The sequence below is a fragment of the Camelus bactrianus genome, chromosome 35 (assembly GCF_048773025.1).
Source record: "Camelus bactrianus isolate YW-2024 breed Bactrian camel chromosome 35, ASM4877302v1, whole genome shotgun sequence".
Classification (NCBI taxonomy): domain Eukaryota; kingdom Metazoa; phylum Chordata; class Mammalia; order Artiodactyla; family Camelidae; genus Camelus; species Camelus bactrianus.
The window spans coordinates 23,077,666-23,097,644 of NC_133573.1; the positions used below are offsets into that span (position 1 = coordinate 23,077,666).

The 19,979-nt window shown below is 37.2% G+C and overlaps 1 protein-coding gene across 3 annotated transcripts in view; it reads right to left on the minus strand.

Annotated features, from left to right (window-relative positions):
- MALRD1 (MAM and LDL receptor class A domain containing 1) overlaps nucleotides 1–19,979 on the minus strand; it is a 438,921-nt gene that overhangs the window by 94,027 nt on the left and 324,915 nt on the right. The gene's annotated exons all lie outside the window — the stretch shown is intronic.

A 19,979-nucleotide genomic window follows, 5' to 3' on the forward strand; every position in this document is an offset into this window, starting at 1 on the left:
CAGATGATGATACTGAGGCTCATAAATGTTCAGTGTCCAAAGACACGACGTAAATGTAATGAACTCTTCTCATGTGAAACTATTCCACAGCAATGGTTTAAGTCAATACTTAACGCATGAGCAAGGAGTGTTGGCTTACTGTTGTTTCTAGAGGTCAGAGAATATCTATGAATATACGGAACTACACTAATTTACTGGAACATTATTAGTGGAATGGTTCGTGTACTTCATATCATCTCTGTGACAGATTTTGATGGGCACATCAGTATATTAAAGAGAAAAGGAAACAGTCAGACAGTAGGGGGGACCAGTCCAGGAACAGTTTATTTTGTGTTTTTTACATTTCTAAACTACTTTCATCTATGTATTATGTGAGACGATTTGTTTTACACATAAATATGGAGTTGTGAATTCATTTCAGAAATGAGATGTAAAAGTTCCTCTCTCTCATCACTCACTCAGTAGTGCAGTGGCATATCTAGAATATACTTGGATTCAAACTTTGTGGTGGAAGCCATGTATCTGAGGGACTCTTTGTCCATGGAAACAAGCATATTTCAGTAGGGGGGTCAAATGTGTGACTTTGAGACATTAGTATCATGTTTTTATTGACCTTCCTAAGGTCACAGCAACACATACAAGTGCAGTGTTCTGATATAAAACATTCTGAATTGAACATTAGAAAATAAATTGGATTTAAAAGTTTATGCCTTTATATATATAATATATATCTTTTGATTTTATATACATATATATTTTGATATTTAACCATAGTCAAATAGTTTCTCTTCATTCTCTTTATTAGATTATTCTCACATTTAAGAGAGGGCAGACATTGTTACTTTCATTTTTTTCTCAAATATTTTATGGACTCAACTTTTATCTTTATGAATTCATCTCAAGGTTGAACCTCAACTCAAGGTTGAAAAGACTGAATAAACTTTTTGCATATAATGAAAATCCAGAACCACCCTTAGCAATACACCTGTAACTTTGCTAAGCTAAGGTACTAACCTTTTCTGAAAAAACATGAGGGAAATAATTTTCTCTATTTCAAGACAAGATTCTCCCCATTCAAAATGAGCTGTATGTGTGTTCTTTTATATTTTTCCTTATATTAAAGAAGAATAAAATTTTCTCTTATTTGGAGGTAGCAATTCCATTAAATTTTAGAATCATTTATATCAAAAGAGATTCAAATTCACTTGTTTTAGGTCCTTCTTTATAAGAAACCTGCTGGGCTTATACTGTCTACAGTGGATTCTGTCTTGTGCTGTTCAGATTTTTCTGTCATGATCAAGACCTTCATTCCCCCAGCTGCTGGGATGGGGTGGGTAGTTATCAGATGGCAGCTCACCTCTAAGTCTGGCTCTAGGCTTGTCCCCGTAAAGTTACACACCTGCCCAGGATTAGCTCCTTTCATTGGTAAACTGGGGATAAGATGACCCAGTCCCATGCCTCAATTTGGGACCAAAGCAGCTCCTAAGCTCCCTGCTGGCATCAGCATGAGGCCCCCTATGGCATCCTGCATCACAGCTCAACCCTCCCTCTGCCCAGTCCTGCTTTCTTCACTTCATAGGGATTGTTTCTGGGAAAATTTCCATAAACCTTCTGCACATGAATCTGTGCCTCAGAGTCCACTTCCTTGGGAACACAATGTGAGATACCATCCTTCCATCAAAATGTGTCTTGTTTTCAATTAAATGCCCTCTCCCCACCACCAAGTCATTTCTTAAATTTTCCACTGAAATACTGAGGCGAGAGGAACTCAAACTCGCATCCTAAAGGGAGTCTTGGCAGACTCTTAGGAGACGGCAGTTCCCCACAAGCTCAACATTTCCTGTAAGCCTCCTGCCTTAGCTAATGAGAAGTCTGTATCCTACGACGTAATGCACTCAAGCATCTTCAATACAAAAGACTTCCTCCAGGTTTTCAGGTAAAATGATTACGCCTAGAAGATGTACCCTGTTTGTCTTCTGAATTGAACGCATTCCCCCTCTTTGAGAAGTTGAGTGTCCCTAAAATTTTAACATCAATGTATTTATTCTCGGGTGTCACCCACGGTTACCTAATTATTATAGTTAACATCTTTCTCATATAATTCTCTGAAAAATGAACATTTTCTTTTACTAACCTGCAAAACGTTAGTACTACCTTAAATTACTGAGTGAAACGAGTCAATCTGGAAGGGCGACATATTGTCTTTCTCCAACTGTATGACATTCTGGAAAAGGAAGAACTGTGGATCTGGTAAAAGGATCAGTGGTTGCCAAGGGCTGGGGGAAAGAGAGGAGCACGGGGAGATTTTTAGGCAGTGAAACTCTTCCATGTGGCACTGGAAGTGGGGAGACATGCCATGCAACAGACTCAATGTTTGTGATCTCCCATATTTCATATGTTGAAACATAATTCCCAGTATGATGATATTGGAGGTGGGCTTTGGGGAGGTGACTGAGTCATGAGAGTGGAGCCCTCATGAATGGGATTAGTGCCCTTATAAAAGTGACCCTTGCCCCTCCCACCATGTGAGGACACAGCGAGAGGGCACTGCCTATGAGGAAGTAGTTTTCCATCAGACACCAAATCTGTCAGCATCTTGATCTTTATCTTGGGCTTTCTAGCTTCCAAAAGTGTGAGAAGTATATGTTTGTTGTTTGTAAGCCACCAAGTCTATGAGATTCTGTTATAGCAGCCTGAACAGACTAAGACATGCCATCACACATTTATCAAAACTCAAAGAACTTACAATACCAAGAGTGAACCCTAACATAAACTATGGACTTTGGGTGACAGTGATGGATCAGTGTTGACTGGTCAATTATAACAAATGTACCATTCTGATGCTGGACGGTTGATTAAGGGGGAAGCTGTGGGTGTGGAGGGAGACAGGTATATACAAATTCTATGTAATTTCCACCTAATTTTGCTCTACACCTAAAACTGTTTTGAAAAATAAAGTGTGTGTATGCATATATGTGTGTGTATATGTGTATGTGTGTCTATGTATGTATATATATATGTGTGTGTGTGTGAATCTTACCACCAATATCCCTTAGAACCTCAATTCTAGCCTGTAAGTCATGTTTGATACTTTTCTTTTGAAATTTCTACATTCTATTTTCTCCAAGTCTCCTTTAAAATCCCACATTAAAAATCCACAGCACTTAAATAAATGTAGTGTGCATTGGTCAAGCACATTGGTCCATTTTTCATCATGCCCAGTGAGCTGCTTAGTCAGGGTTTAAAACCAATGGAACTGAGGTGCAAGGGCAGAAATGCACAAGGGAAATGGCAGCGGGTCAGTCTTAGCCCCGGTTAGCATCCCTGGATGTGAACGTGATTGTTCATTACATGACAGTTACTCTGTGGGAGAACACACAATGATCAGAGCAAAATAAAAACCTGTATCAGGAAAGCAACCTGAAATATACTCCAAAGAGTACGGAAGGAAGGAAAGAAAGAAAGAGGGAAAAATAGACATGGAGGGACATCAGAAATGGTGACTGTGTCAGAGGGAGAGAGAAAAGGAGGAAAGAAAGACACTCCAAGAAAATGTGGGTTCATTTTGACACTATGTTTCATTCTTTAACTTAAAGGTGTTGTTTTAATTGTTGTTCAGCCAACATTTCTCAGACTGTATCTGATTAGGGAAATTGTGTAGACTTGAGGCTGGGAGCAGAAAGAAAAGAGACTGCTGTGAAAGCTTAGTATATTTGTATACACACACACACACACACACACATCGTATTAGCTTTAGGGGGATGTTTCTCAAATGAATCTCAAGTCTAAAGTGTGCTGGGTTCAACAATAAAGTGTATCTCATGCTGTAATTTGCACTGATTTGTTTATTCTTTGTATGTAGGAGTTGACTCAAAGCTGTACCAACAATAAATTGATGCTCACTCACTTGTATCCCATCCAATATGCTTTTCCAGAGGAGAATAAGGCCATGGATTTATGGCGATCATCATAAATTGTACACACGTCACTGCTCTCTTTTCTCTACTGTACACAGAGCATGAAAAGCACGTGACAATTAGTTCCCATGTGTCTCAACAGAAAATAGGTAATGAAGTGCTGCTTTAGAGTAGAAGGGATTTGTATGTAAATTAGTTTTAAGAAAAGTGATTCTGAAACCAATAGAAAACCCCACAATCAAAGCCATAAGTAAGCACCGTCAATAGAAAACCCCACAATCAAAGCCATTAAGTAAGCACCGGCAAGAAATTACAGTTGCATCCTTGGAACAGCATCTTTCCCAGGTCTTTACTCATGTTTTGCTCACAGAATGTCCAAATTCAACGTGAAGTCACAGCTAACTCAGTCAAAGAAGTTTTACCCTCCCTTTGATATAGTACAGTGACATCTTAATGCCTAACAGAGCTAATGGCATGAGGTATGTTTTCAAGGAATATTTCTTCTATTGATGATGAATCAATCAATGATTTAATTAGTCATTTTACTTTCCAGGATAATTCATATAGAGTTAAATAACCAAAATGGGTAAAATAAGGAATTTTTTTTAAAACATTTTTAAATTGAGTTATAGTAAGTTTACAATGCTGTGTCAATTTCCAGTGTAGAGCACAGTTTTTCAGTTACATGTGAACATACACATATTCATTGTCACATTCTTTTTCACTGTGAGCTACCACAAGATCTTGTATATATTTCCCTGTGCTATACAGTATAAACTTGTTTATCTATTCTACATATGTTTGTCAGTATCTACAAATTTTGAACTCCCAGTCTGTCCCTTCCCACCCCCCTCTCCCTTGGCAACCATAAGTTTGTATTCTATATCTATTAGTCTGTTTTTGTTTTGTATTTATGTTCTTTTTTTTTTTTTTTTTGATTCCACATATGAGCGATCTCATATGGTATTTTTCTTTCTCTTCCTTGCTTACTTCACTTAGAATGACATTCTCTAGGGACATACATGTTGCTGCAAATGGTGTTATGTTCTCAGTTTTTATGGCTGAGTAGTATTCCATTGTATAAGTATACCACATCTCCTTTATCCAGTCATCTGTCAATGGACATTTAGGCCATTTCCATGTCTTGGCTATTGTAAATAGTGCTGCTATGAACATTGGGGTGCAGGTGTCTTTTTGAAGTAGGGTTCCTTCTAGATATATGCCCAGGAGTAGGATTCCTGGGTTATATGGTAAGTCTATTCCTAGTCTTTTGAGAAATCTCCATACTGTTTAATAAGGAATGTACTGATGCTGACTATTTCCATTGATTTAATATGCCACAAAATTAATATTGCAGGTTAGAAAAACAGAAACTTGAAACTCTTTAAAAATATAACTTTATGATGTGTTTTAACATAAATGTAAAATTTACTAACTAAAGTTATCATTCATTCATATGGGTTTACCAATTATTTCTGAAGTTTTATGGGATTTCACACAAAGGACTTTTGCAAACAATACTGTATGTATATAAATGTGTGAGAATAAATGTGCCTTTTTATTTTATCATAAATCCTGGGAGAAAGAAAAGGAAAATATTTAAGAAAAAAAGCCCACCTGGGATAAAGGGGTTTTAGGAACTGTCTTTGCTCATATTCCCAGGAACCAAGCCATTGCTCTGATGTCCACATCCTGCTTTATTCTGTGCTATGCAAAGAGGCACAATTTCTGACATTTATGGGTGTTTCTCTGCCCTCCTACAGGATGTTGAATTTCATTGTTCACTTAGTTTGGGCAGCAGTTGAAAAAGCTTCCTTATAGCAATAAACATTATTTTATACTGATAATTTATAATGAAATACAATGAAACAGTCTCATGAATTTCAAATAAGTTCAGTGAAAGCTTAAAGTGCCCAAGGAAAATCTGATGGATTTTTATCTCTATGATTAATATGTTTAGTGAAAGCAAAATTGACTGCCTGTTTTCAAAGGAAAAAAATATATAAATATGCACAGGGGAACTTCAGTTTTAAAGAGAGGGAATTAAGCTCTTGCCAAACCTTGTCACACTGAATGACATAAATGGTAAAATGCTCATTGTAAATTATAATAACAATCAGTTATAAATGGGTAATTGTTTGTTTTTGGCAAGTACTTCATTAATAATCCTCAAAAATGCCACAAAGGTGGGGAGGGTATAGCTCAGTGGTAGAGCGCATAATTAGCATGCATGAGGTCCTGGGTTCAATCCCCAGTTCCTCCTCTGAAAATAAGTAACTAAACCTAATTACCTCCCCCTCAAAAAACAAACAAACAAACAAACAAACAAATAAATAAATAATATTACAAAAAAAGCTACAGGAGGGGAAGAAGATGGTAATTTTTCCCCCCAAACTTCAACTCCTCAGAACTCTTGGTTTGAGGTTGTTTTAAATTACAATTTTAGTTTCATATTTTCATACATCCTTTTGTAAAGTACAAAAGCTCATTACCTTTTAAATTAAAAACAGTCATCTCTAATGTGGAGTCATAAGAGAGTCATTTTGATCTTCTTGTTTAATTGCAATATCTAAAAGCTTAAATATTCCTAGAAAGACGGGATGGGACTTAAAGAAGAGTCTGACGCTTCCAGAGAACTGTGGGGAGCACGTGGAGTCTGTGATGGGTCAGGAGGGCTGGTGCGGCTGCTCAGAAAGGCTACGCAGAAGAGCAAAGTCAAGTCGGACAGAAGAGATGAAAGGAAAGGAAATCTAAACGTTTCCAGGAGCTGAGTCCAACGTAGAAGCTGGTAAGTCTCTGAAAAGAGATGCTGGAGAGAAAGTGGTCATCATTTTCAAAGTGAAAAGCTGCAGCTAGTTAAGACCAAAGGTGAAATAAACATAGGAACAGAACGAGACACACAAAGTAAACAATCTTTTAGTCACCGTGGGGAAAGGGGGTGGGAAGGGGTAAGTGAGAGTCTGAGATTTGCAAATATTAACTGGTATATATAAAAACGATAAACAACAAGTTTTTTCTGTATAGTATAGGGCACCATATTCAGTATTTTGTAGTAACCTATCATGAAAAAGAAGATGAAAATGAATACATGTATGTATATGTATGACTGAAACATTATGCTGTACACCAGAAATTGACACAACATTGTAAACTGACTAGACTTCAATTAAAAAAAAATCTAGAATTAAAAAAATGATAGAAGAGAGCTGATGGAAATTCAAAATTGATATAGACATACATACACACACACACATATATATATATATACACACTTATGTGTATTCATGCACCTTTGTGCAAATATTGTGTGTACATGTGGACGAGGATGTGCATGCACACAGAGACACACACACAGAGGTGGTGATGGAAAGGCTGGAGCAGAGAAGCTGGGCAGCAGATCTCAGTGAGAGAAAACACAAGGCTGGTGGAAGGCTGAATACCCTGATTCTCAGAGCTCCCCAACCCAGCACACAGAGGCTTCAGACTCCAAAGAAAATCAAGAATATATTTTCCATACCAGGGAAAATCAAAAGCTGAAGAAACAGATATTAAGAAGCCCCCAAGGAGTCATCATTTTAACTCACCATCAATATTTGCCACGACTATAGTGAATTCCTTCCTAACTGAAAATTGTGATACCACCACAAATGATGGAAATTGCACACATGAAGAATTTTCTGCCTTCATGTAACCTCAAATGATCAAAAACGTATGTGAACATGGAAGCATATAAAAATATATGAAATGTTAGAGCGATTGCTGGTCATTTCTTTCTTGTCATGAGGTCTGGAACTCAGGGAGACCCTCGTGGATAAGAGATACATTCCTCTTTAATCACTTCCAGGTGGAACTAAACAACAGTTCCTGGTCTGACACGTCTGTGCTGGTGAGGCCTCTATTATACGCAGTGTTGGACCACGTTATGTACTTGACCTGACTAAATGCTATATTTCGCTGACAGCTCTATCCCATATTAACTGCAACTTTATTTAATAGTCAAAGAATTCCCCAAATGTTGAATTCTTGACATCTAACTCTAGGGCTAATATTAGTAAATACAGTCCCTTTTTTTTTTTCATTGAAGTACAGTCAGTTACAATGTGTCAATTTCTGGTGTACAGCACAATGTCACAGTCACGCATATACGTACATATACTCTTTTTCATGTTATTTTCCATTAAAGGTTAGTATAAGATATTGAACATACTTCCCTGTGCTATATAGAAGAAACTTTTTTTTAAATCTACTTTTATATATAGTGGCTAACATGTGTAAATCTCAAACTCCCAAATGTATCCCTTCCCACCCCCTTTCCCCGGTAACCATAAGATTGTTTACTATGTCTGCGAGTTTGTTTCTGTTTTATAGATGAGTTCATAGTGACATCAGGAAGATCAAAGGAGAAACAGGTGATTTACTGAGGTGGGTGGCAGAGAGGACCACTCATAAGTTAAATATTATTCCTCAGTGGGCTTTCAGGGATCTCCCAGCTGTCATGCCTCCACTGCCTCTATGATCCAACCAGAGAAAGTAGCCGTGATACCAAAATACCCAGTTAACAGGGTACTGGCTCCAAAGAAAGACAAATACGTCCAGCTGTTTAACTTAATCAATATTGACTTTTGAGGACTATGAATAAGTAAGCAGCTTTACCTAAACCTTGGATATTCTACATGATTGAATTACTATTATTTTTAAAACCACATAATTCATAAGACTAATTTCTTCCTTTCTAATAAAGTAATTTAAATGATTACATTAAATTGTGCTGGGTTATCAAGGCCCACATGAAATCCCACAGGAGGCAAGCAATGTATTCATCATGGTACAATCAGAAAGAACAAAAAGGGAGAAAAACACAGTATGGTTATTTTAGAACCTGAACTGACCACCTAATTGATCAGTCATCTGCTCCATCCAGCAGAGATGACCAGCCATGACCTGTCATGCCACTGGACCCCCTTTTTTTTTTTACCAAAAGTTGGTTATTTCTCCAACCACATGTTTTCTATTTTGAGCAAGTTTATTTTAGTGAAAATGGTAACTCATATATGTACACCCATTTATTTACTCTTGGTGAAGCCAAGAAAGTTGTTTTTGTTTGTTTTCTATTTTTCCATTTCCAACTATTTCCACAAAGAGTAACCCATCTTTTCTGACTAAAATGTTCTCACATGCCAATAAGATGCAATCAGACAAACTGGTCATTCTCTTGAAGTCACTTTTTTTTCAGTGAAAAAATAAAATCTTTTCTTAAAACAGATTTTTTTTGAGAAGCAATGTCACATTTTTATCCTATTTTTGAGGCAAGAAACAAGCTTGTTTGCATAAAGTCTGGATGTTTTCACAGATAACAACGTATGTGTTCCAGGCAATAGAGAAACCGGTAATAGAAGTAGATTCTAAGAGCCCCAGAGAACAGAACAGGGCCAGAGCGACCTTGGCCATTGAAAACTTCCCAGAATCCCTCACAGTTGGCCTTGTAAAACAGTTGGCCTTCTGGGTATTTTTGAGTGAAAGGGAAAGAGCCAGCCAAGGTCATGATAATTTTCACAAGTGGTAAAGAAATAACCATATCACCACACCATGTTTTATTTTACATATAGATATATGTTTACATACTATGGATATGTAAATATATACGTTTATGTGGTGAACATCATATGAAAGCATTCCCCTTCAAGACAGAGAGTTAGGACAGCGAATTATGGTTTAGCTTCAGATTTAATACGAGGCACTTGTCACACCCAGGCTGACAGGGTACGATTCATACTGGGACTGACTTTTCTCTGGTTGTCATTTGGATTTCTTCCCCCTAATTCAACAAAATTCCTTCCAGCCTGAAGATCAGCAGGGAACCAAGTAAGAACCACCTCATGGTGTAACAGACAAGCTTCTCCAAATGTAGTTAAGAGGGAATCCAGCTCCTACTCCCTTAAGCCTGCTTGGTATTAGCTTTTAATGCCTTTTTCTGGTTCTTCTGGTTTTGGGGCTTTTTTTTTTTTTTCCTTCTAATCTAATATCCCTTTCAGGAATAAAGAGGAATTATCCCATCATTTGACAAATTGTGAGGACTTCGTGATCTGGATAATAGATTTAAAACCTAATAATATTCTATAAACCAATAAGTGAACCAGGACTGACTGATTATCACTTTCTTTCAGTTTCTTGTACATTCATCACTATTCATTTTTAAAGTAGGCCCATGAATCGCCAACTAAATCAAAATTATAAAAATGACCCAAGCTTTAAAACCATGTTATTTATCTAAAATTGCTATATCATTTCTGAAATAAAATGGGTATCTGTTCTATATCATATACTTACTTGAAATTTATATTTTTCTCAATCAACCCAGAGTTAAAGAGCACTGATTCTCACTAAAATTTCTTCAAAAAAAAAACCAAGATAATGACAATGGAGATTTTTTAGTGGAGAGGAACTGAAAATGACAGAAAACAAGTTCCATATATCACAAAGTATCATGTCAGATGTACTATAGGAGAACCATAAATTTAGGACTAAGATAATCTGGAAGAGAGTTTGGCTTCCTGTGGGGAATGTTAGGGATAAATTCATGAAGAAGGTGGCTTTTGCTCTGCCCTTGAAAGTCGAAAAGGATTTACACAACAGAAGATGAAGGGCAGGACATTCCTAGCCAGAGAAGCAGAAGATTAAAGTCAATGAGATGAGAGGAGAGAAGATGGGGCATGAACAGAGAAAGGCAAGAGGTCCTACTTTAAGGGATCATTTGATAACCAGAGAGAGATGGATAAGACAGGAGTTGCAATAAAGGATAAGAAATGTATTTAGTAGGTCAGTGAGAGCCTCGAAGCATTTTTCTTCTTCTTTTTAACTTGGATGAATTTGTGTATTTTGATTAGTCTCCATTTTATTTCCTCTCTCACCACTGAAGTATAGACAGACAATTTATTGTTACTGGTCATCTTTATAAACTGGTCCATATGGTTGCAGAATATCCAAGTTGGATTATGATTTTTTTAAAAAAAGAAGAGCGATGGTCATTACCCAGAGATGGATGATGTGAAAATTAGACATGAAGGAGTAACTAAGACGACTTTGAAGTGTGAACAGATGACTTGGGCTTGGTCAGTAGTATGCTTCCAACCAGCTTTTCTAGTTCCAAGGGAGTGACAAAGGGACAATTAGAGATTATTCATAATGCTGGCAGGGGAGTAGAGGGCCCAGCTCTGAAGGAAGGATTCATAGGAGTGAAATTAGGCAATTTTACCATCTGATTTATCAGTCTGACTCGCTTCCCTCTCATTCTTTTTGTCTTAGATTCTCAGTTTTATATTTAATTTTTGGAGAGGCCCAATATTCTTTCAGTAAACTCATTTTCTGCCTTTACATTGGCCCGAGTCAGATTCTGTTGCCTGCAGTAAAAAAATTATTTTTTGTTATTAGGGTGATTAAGAAAAGTGCAAGGTCTACTTTTCTGGAACTTACACTACAGTAGGGACTAGAAGATTAATTTGGTAGTTACACGTGTGAGTAAATTAGAGAAATCAGTTATGCAGCCATAACAGAAATTCTGATGAGTTATAAGAAGACCCTGAACTAGAGTTTGAGCCGTACAATGGAACTGAGGGAGAAAAAGAAGGCAAAAGCGACAGCGTTTGCTGCCTGACGTACACCTGGAGTAAGAAAATGGAGCAGTAAACATACTGGTTTCAAAGTGGATATTTACATAAAGATAAAAGCACTACAAAAAATGATGGCATCGCTTTATGGTTTATTCACAACCAAGAGGTTTTTGAGTTTTTTTCCTTTTTTCTTTTTTAAAATCAACTCATACAAATGGTGCAAATATCCTTCCTATGGGGTAAGTTTTCATTAGCAATATTCTTGATCCATTCTGCTAAGTTAACGTGCTCATTCTTTGCCTTGAATTATAGCCTTAGTTTTAGCCCCTTTTCCAGCTGGAAGGAGGGTTGGCACCATGATCCCTGAGGCTCTGTCCTCTGGCCCGGGATGCGCTCCAGCCCGTGTACTGCTTCCCCAGAGCCGACTGGGCTTCTCTTCCCGCGTCCACCTCCAGTGATGTCACACTGGCAACGTGAAACCAACCATGCTTGGAGTATTTACACCAAGGAAATAGGGAGATGCTACCAATCAGGGCTATTTTCTTCTCCCTTGAGAGCCAGTTTACCAGCACATAACTAAGTATTTCTCATGAATATTCACTGACGGCTCAATCAATTCTGTATACTTGATGCTGCCTCCAAGTCAGATGAAGTCACCTTAGAACAACAGTTCTCAGAGCTGAGAGAGTTTCAAATACACTTTGTACCATTTTAAACTTTGACGCATGTATTATTATCCCAATATTTTCTTAGACTGGAGAGCTGGTGATAATACTGTAGGCGTAGACAGCCTTCCAATCTAAATCCAGGGCAGCGCACATTAGAGTCTCAACAAAGGTAGACTAGATGAAGGGCAGACCTACTCAAGGTCACAAGTACACCAAGTAGTGAGAAATCTTCTGCGCCTTACAGCAATGACATTTCTACCCTCTGAACTTCCTGCTCATTCTCTCCGGACTGTCTTCAGTTCTCCATCATTTTCTGTGCCTTCCTTCTGTTTCCCTGACCCTCTTTTACAAAGCCAGTCCCATATGATCATAAAATGGTGGACCTGAAAGCGGCTTAAGAGATTGTCTATTTCATTTCCCTTGATGACAAAACATGGTTTGGGGAGTTTAAAATATTTTCTTAAATACAAGTATTTATTTGCCCAGTCATGATTTACACTCATCTCCAAAATTTTAGTCTAGTTGTCATCTTTCTACCATTCAATGCAGCCACACAGAATACCCTGGAAATTCTCTTTCTTCTCTCCCAAACAAGTGTATTTGAGAACAAGACTGGAGGGAGAGTTCAGTGTTGGTTATGAAGGGAGGTGCCATATAAATTCAGCTTATGACTTTTACTTACTCATCTATTCATTTAACGTACTCATTTCTGTATTCATAGGACACATTTACTGAGTATCTACTATATAACAGGACTCTTCTAGGCATGTAGAATACACCACGGAAGATGATATAAATGATGAAGGTGATCAAAACAGACAAATATCTCCAGCTTTAAGTAATTTGCATTCAAGAGAATACACCTGTCCTGGAAATGCTCCAGAGTAGTACCTGCTGTTCAAATCCAGAGATGTGAAAAAAGAATGCGAATCTCTATTCAAGAATGCAGCGAGACCTACTGTCGTTTAGCGGTGATAATATAAATGACGAGAACTTGCGGCCGCCCATGCCCCTTGAATGCCTCATGAATCTCATTATTTTGTTGGGCACCTTGCTAGTTGCTGTCATTTTTTATTTATCAAGTCAAGATAAAAAGGATGCCCTATGATAATATTTCTTTTCTCTGGAATTGCATTCATTCTCTGAAGATCTATTTCCTTTCAATTTAACAGAAAAAAAAAAAGTCTAGTTGGAAAGACTACTCATAAAGTTAATCCCTAAAACTGGAGTTTTCTTAGCTTTTAAACACATAGCAGCATTCCTTGTTATTTACTGTGTACATCCAGAATGCAGCATCAGACTTAGCATATTTCGATTAGGAATGTTCATCCGTAGAACACAAGATGTTGTAGGTTACTTAAGAATTATTCTTGGGTTTTCTGAAGTTAATCCTCATTTGCCTGAAATAGTTAATGCAACTCTTTCAGAAAAGGCACGTGCCCTGCATCTTGACACTAATCATTTTATGGATGAGAAAAATCAGATCAAATGAGTACTAAATGTTTCAGTGATGATTTGAACTCAGTTCTTGATTGTAAAGTAGACCTCAACGTTTCCGGATGTATTCATTTCTCAGGGCTTCCATAACAAAGTGCCAAAACTGGACGGCTTAAAACAACAGACATGCATTCTCTCACAGCTATGTAGGCCAGAAGTCTGAAATTCAAGGTGCTGACAGAGCCACACTCCCTCTGAAGGCTCTCGGTGAGACACAAGTCCATTCCATTCTCTGAGCATCTGGTTTCGTGGGCAATCCTCATCATTCCTTTGCTCACTGATGCATCAATTCCATCTCTGTGTCCCTCATCACATGGTGTTCTTCCTGTGTGTCTGTTTCTGCTTCCCTTCTCCTCAACTTATCATGACATCAATCATATTGTGTTAAGAACCAACCCTACTCCAGTGTGACCTCATCTTAACTCACATCTTAATTACATCTGCAAAGACCTTACTTCCAAATAAGGTCATGTTCTGAGGCTCTGGGAAGGCCATGCATCTGGGGGAGGACATTATTCCGCCCAGAACACCAAGATAACCTGCTTCCGTCCATTTGTGTCTACCAGCATTTTGCCCCCTTATTAGTCTCTTGACAAAGCTATATAGATATTTACCCTATCTTCAAGTAGGTTATATTTTCTCATTCATTTTTGCTCCAAATACTTTACAACTTCTTACACAGTTTTAAAGGCAGCAATGTCCTATCAGCCCTGTTAAATGATTTTTCATCAGGGAAAAAAATATGTTCTCTTTGTGTCAAATTATAGAACAAACAGAAAACACCTTTCACCCTTGGAAACTCCCATGGTTCAGTAAGACAGACTCCGTGAAAATAAATCCATTTCTCCATGGACTCAGAAGTACTGGAGATGTTTTATTGTGTTTAGGATGTCTCTATTTAAAAAACGTTGCCCTGGGAAACCTAAAGCAGTTAAAAGAAGGATAGAGAAGTAATAATGCAGAAAGTAAGGATGATTGGGGAGCAGGAGAGGATGCTATTACAGAGCGATCTTCTAAATGGGAAGAAGACTACAGGTAACTTGTAGTGACAAGTGCTATGGTTCTACATCCCTTCATATAACAAGCGTGTTATTTTATTTGGGTGGGGGGACAGGGAGGGTGGCCCAAACAACACAAAAAACCAACAGGAAGTTGAAATTATATTGAGAGTTAACCTTATGATCTTAGGATTTTAACCTGGACATGAGAAAAAATGCTATGCTAAATAAAAAAATCTGATGTCTTATTATAAGATCTGGAGAATATTATCTAACTTAATTTAACTGCATTAGCTCCTTTGAATCTAGACTGAGTAAACTAAGAGGAAAAGATGGAAACAGCAAGTAGATTTGATGGTATATTATTTTTCACATTCTCTCAGCTGAATGAAGAAGGACACACATAGATGAACACTGGAAAAATCTAATCTTTCTCTAGCTTTGTTCAACAAATAATCATTGTGGCAGGTCCTGCACTATCCGAGTTTTTGCATTTTTAACAACTATACTCCACTGAAAAACTGTGTCCTATCCTGGGCATTTTTATTCAATAAAAATAGAATTATTTGGAGAGAAATTTATCAAAATTTGATAAATTTTAAATTTTATGTGATAATAATGCTTCCTTTATCCAGAATTAGTAGGAAATGAAGTTTTCGTTGCTAAGTGCTAACACTTAAAAGATTATTTTTATGAAATGTTTCTGAGACATAAATATATAATTGCTATTTTTTCCTTCTTGAAAATCTTTAAAGATTCTGCATGAGGAGAGTGACATCCGAAAGGTAACAGAACAGGAGGTCCCTAGCTCACAGTGCCTCAACCCCAAACAACAATCTAGCAGCCACCCATGGACAAAAGTGCCTTTAGTGAGAGTTATAGGATCGTGGCAGGAAGTTGTGGAACTCTGGTGAAGCCCAAAACCAAGGTGAGCTTCTCTGAGAAAGCAGGCCCAGGCTTCGGTGGCAGGTTCACTGAATATGGTCCTGGCTACAACCCAAAAGTAGCCTCATCCCCCAGTGAACTCAGCTACAGCCCTGCTTGGCCAGCCCTACAACCAGCCCCGTCTGCCAAGAGACGTGGGAGGAAGCAAGACTGTCTGCGCCGTCATAATAGGCCAGCTGATTTGGACTTGACTGCAGACCCCGAAGCAGTCCTGTGACCCGGTTCCAGCCCCGCTCTGCTGCATTCCAGGAGTTGGTCCTGTGTAAGCATCTATTCATCCGTGCCCCTGGAAGGAGGCCCAGTGACATCAGTCCTAGCTGTGGGCCCTGGAGCATCTGTGACTCAGTTCTCACCCTGCTCTACCATGGTCCAGGGGCAGTCCTGCTCACTCAGGAGCCAGCGGGAAACATGCCTCTGTAGGCCTGCTGACCTCACGCTGACCTCACCCTGACCAAGGTCCTTGAGGCAGCCTAGTGACCTGGCTTGAATCCTGCATTATGTGATTCCCCGAGGAGGAGAGAGAAAGATAAAGAGGCAGAAAGCTTATTTTAAGAAATAATGGCCCCAAACATCCCAAATCTTGAGAAGGATATAGAAACCCAGATTCATGAAGCTTAAAAATACCCAACAGGATCAACTCAAACAAGTCCACCTAGATATACACTATAAATAAGTCACTAAACGTCAAAGAAAAGAGGGAGCAGCAAGAGCAGAGTAACTGGTCACATCCAAAAGAACCTCCCTAGAGCTATCAGCAGATTTCTCAGCAGGATTTTTCAAGGCCAGGAGAGACTGGGATGATACATTCAAAGGGTTAAAAGAAAAAAAAAAACTGTCAACCAAGAATAAATTACACAGAAAGGCTGTTCTTCAGAAATGAAGGAGAGATAAAGACTTTATCAGACAAACAAAAGCTGGGGGAGCCATCACCACTAGACCTGCCTTATATGAAATGCTAAAGTGAATGCTACAGGTTGAAAGAAAGGATGCTAATCAGTGACGTGAAAACATATGAAAATAATAAATTCACTGGTAAAGGTCATTATACAGTCAAATTAAAAATATTCAAATACTGTAATGATGGTGACTAAATCACATTTAACTCTAGTGTAAAAGCTAAAAGTGTTAAAAAATAACTATAGCCACAATAATTTTTAATAGATATGCAATATAAAAGGCTGTAAGTTGTGACATCAGTAATATGAATTATGTGTGTGTGGGTGAGGAAGTATTTTTTGTATGCAATTGCAATTAAGTTGCTATCAATGTAAAATAGACTATTGTAAATATAAGACATTTTATTTAAGCCTCACAGTAACCGCAAAGCAAAAATCTACAGAAGATACATAAAACATACAGATAAAGGAATCAATGAATACCACTATCAAAAAAATCATAAAAATCACAAAGGAAGACAGTAATGGAGAAATAAAGAAAAAAATGAACTACAAAACACCTAGAAAACAATGAACAAAATGGCAATCAATAGTAAGCCCTTACCTATCCATAGATAAAGCTTTAAATGTAAATGAATTAGATTTCCCAATCAAAAGACATGGAGTAACTGAATAGATTAAAAAAATAATAAGACACAATAATATGTTGTCTACAAGATACTCACTTTAGCTTTAAGGACATATGTAGAATTAGACTAAAGGGATAACAAAAGATATTCCATACAAATGATAAACAAAAATGAGCAGGAGTGGCTATACTTTTATCATATGAAATAGATTTTAACACAAAAACTCTCACAAGAGACAAAGAAGGTCATTATAGAATGATAAATGAGTCAATCCAGTAGGGAGATATAACAAGTGTAAGTATATATGCACCCAATATTAAGATGCCTAAATACACAAAGCAAACACTGAAGATCCAAGGGGAGAAATAGATATCAATATAATAACAGTAGAAAACTTCAATACAGCACTCCTTATAATGAACAGATCATCCAGGCAATATGAAAACAGTGGACTTGAACACTACAGTAGACCCAAAAGACATACAGAATTTTCCACCCAATAGCAGAGGAATACGCATTCTTCTCTAGTGCACATGAAACGTTCTCCAGGATACAACAACAAATCCTTAAAAATTTAGAAGATTAAAATAATTCCAAGTGACTGCACTGAACCCAATGGAATAAAATTTGTGCAAAAGCAGTTCTATGAGGGAAGTTCATAGCAATAAATGCCTCCCTGCAGAAATCATCTCTAATAAGTAACCTAACTTTACACATCAAGGAAGTAGAAAAAGAAGAGCAAGCCAATTATACTCAATGGGAAAAGAATAATTTCCTCAATAAATGGTATTGGGAAAACTGGACAGTCACATTCAAAAGAATAAAACTTGATCGCTATTTTATGCCATACGTAATTACTTAAAAACAGATGAAAGACTTGAACATGAGGACTGTAACAATAAAACTAGAAGAGACCACGGGCAGTACGCTCCTTGACGTGGGTCTTGGTGATGATTTTTTTTTTGACACTAACACCAAAAACAAAAGTCACAAAAGCAAAAATCAGCAAATGGGACCACATCAAACCAAAGTTTTCTGCACAGCAAACAGTTAACAGAGTAAAATAGGCAGCTGAAAGAAACCCTGCCATTTGCAACAACATGAGTGAACTTGGAGGATTTATGTTAAATGAAATAAGCCAGATATAGAAAGACAAATACTGTATATGCTTACTTATATGTGGGATCTAAAAAAATTTGAACTCAACAAAGCATAGAGTAGAATGGCAGTTGCCAAGAGCTAAGGGATGGGGGTGGGATGGGGAGATGTTGATCAGAAGGTACAAAGCTTCAGTTTTGCAAGATGAGGAAGTTCTGGAGATCCAAAGTACAGCATGGTCACTATAGTTACAAATACTGTATTGTATACTTGAAATCGGCTAAGAGATTTGATCTTAAGTCTTCTCACCACAGACACACCAAATCCTAATTATGTGAGATGACAAACATGTTATTTAGTTTGGGATAATTGCACAATGTATATCTATGTAAAAACATCATACTACACTGTACCCTTTAAATACATACAATTTTTAATGAACAAGTGTACTTCTAAAAAGCTGGAAAAATACGACATTAGTTTGTTGGCTGCATTCTGGAAACTTCAGGCAACTGGAAGAAAATTGCTAACGCATAACTAATCCTGGATGACTCATTCTTACACAGGATAACATTTTCGCCTTAGCACAGCAGGAGGAAAATCAGATGCTTCAACTACTGGAAGAACAGCTCACCCATAAAAGTTTAATCTGTCTGATGTTTCCTAACCCTGGCAAATAAAAAGAGCTAACGTGTAATACATTTTCACATTTCTAAAATAGTTTCAACAACTGGGTTATTACTTATTGTAGTGCTTTATTTAATTTACTGTTTAATTTATTGTAATAACTATTTGAAAAACTATGAGATTGAAAATAATAAAAGAAAAACAGCCTATACTATAGCTCTCATATTACTTCTGATAAATAATTCTAGTTAGGGAAAGGTTAAAGTAATTACTTTCCAAAAATAATTAGTTCTTAATCACATATATTGTGACCTTACAACTTTTTAAAATAAAGTTATGTTATTGTTGTTTTCCAATTACAACCAATATTGTTTTGAAGATACGTTTATAAAAACAGAAAAAAAAAAACCTAGAAGAAGACAGAACTCATGCACATTTCCATTTCCCAGAAATGGATGTATTTTATATGTTCTTGCAGCCTTATATTTTCTTGATAGATGATAACTTATTAAAATTGATTTCATACTTTATATATATATTTTATACATTGAACAATATATGCTTATATGATTTATGTCTTGTATTAATGATACCTTTCATATTCAACAATATTTTATGGATATTGTCAATTCTATGACACCATTTTTCAACGGTCCGATCACTTTTCAAAGCACTTCCCCAACTTTTCCATCATAGTACCTCAAAGCGCCATGGAGAAGGCATAAGTACTAGCCCACTGGATCAACATTTCTTTAAAGCTTTATGCTTAAGTCTGGACTTCCACTCCATAAATTAACTCCAAATGTGACACAATACTAAATTTAACTTCCCTAAATCTTCAAGGAAATACAATGAAGCTGTATCAGGTTTATTTGGCAGTATTGCCCACTCCCTGGCACATTACCATGGGGGTCTGCATAGCCCAGTTTGAGAAATACTAGTTTAACTGATAGTTTTCAAAAAGCTTCTGCCTGAACCAACTATGAACCACGCCTGTAAAAACTAAGCTTGGGTATCCTGGACTTTGGGTGGGAGTTTGATGGAAGTATTTCTACATAAAATTAGGAAGAAAAGACAGTTCATGGTTTAATCCCAAG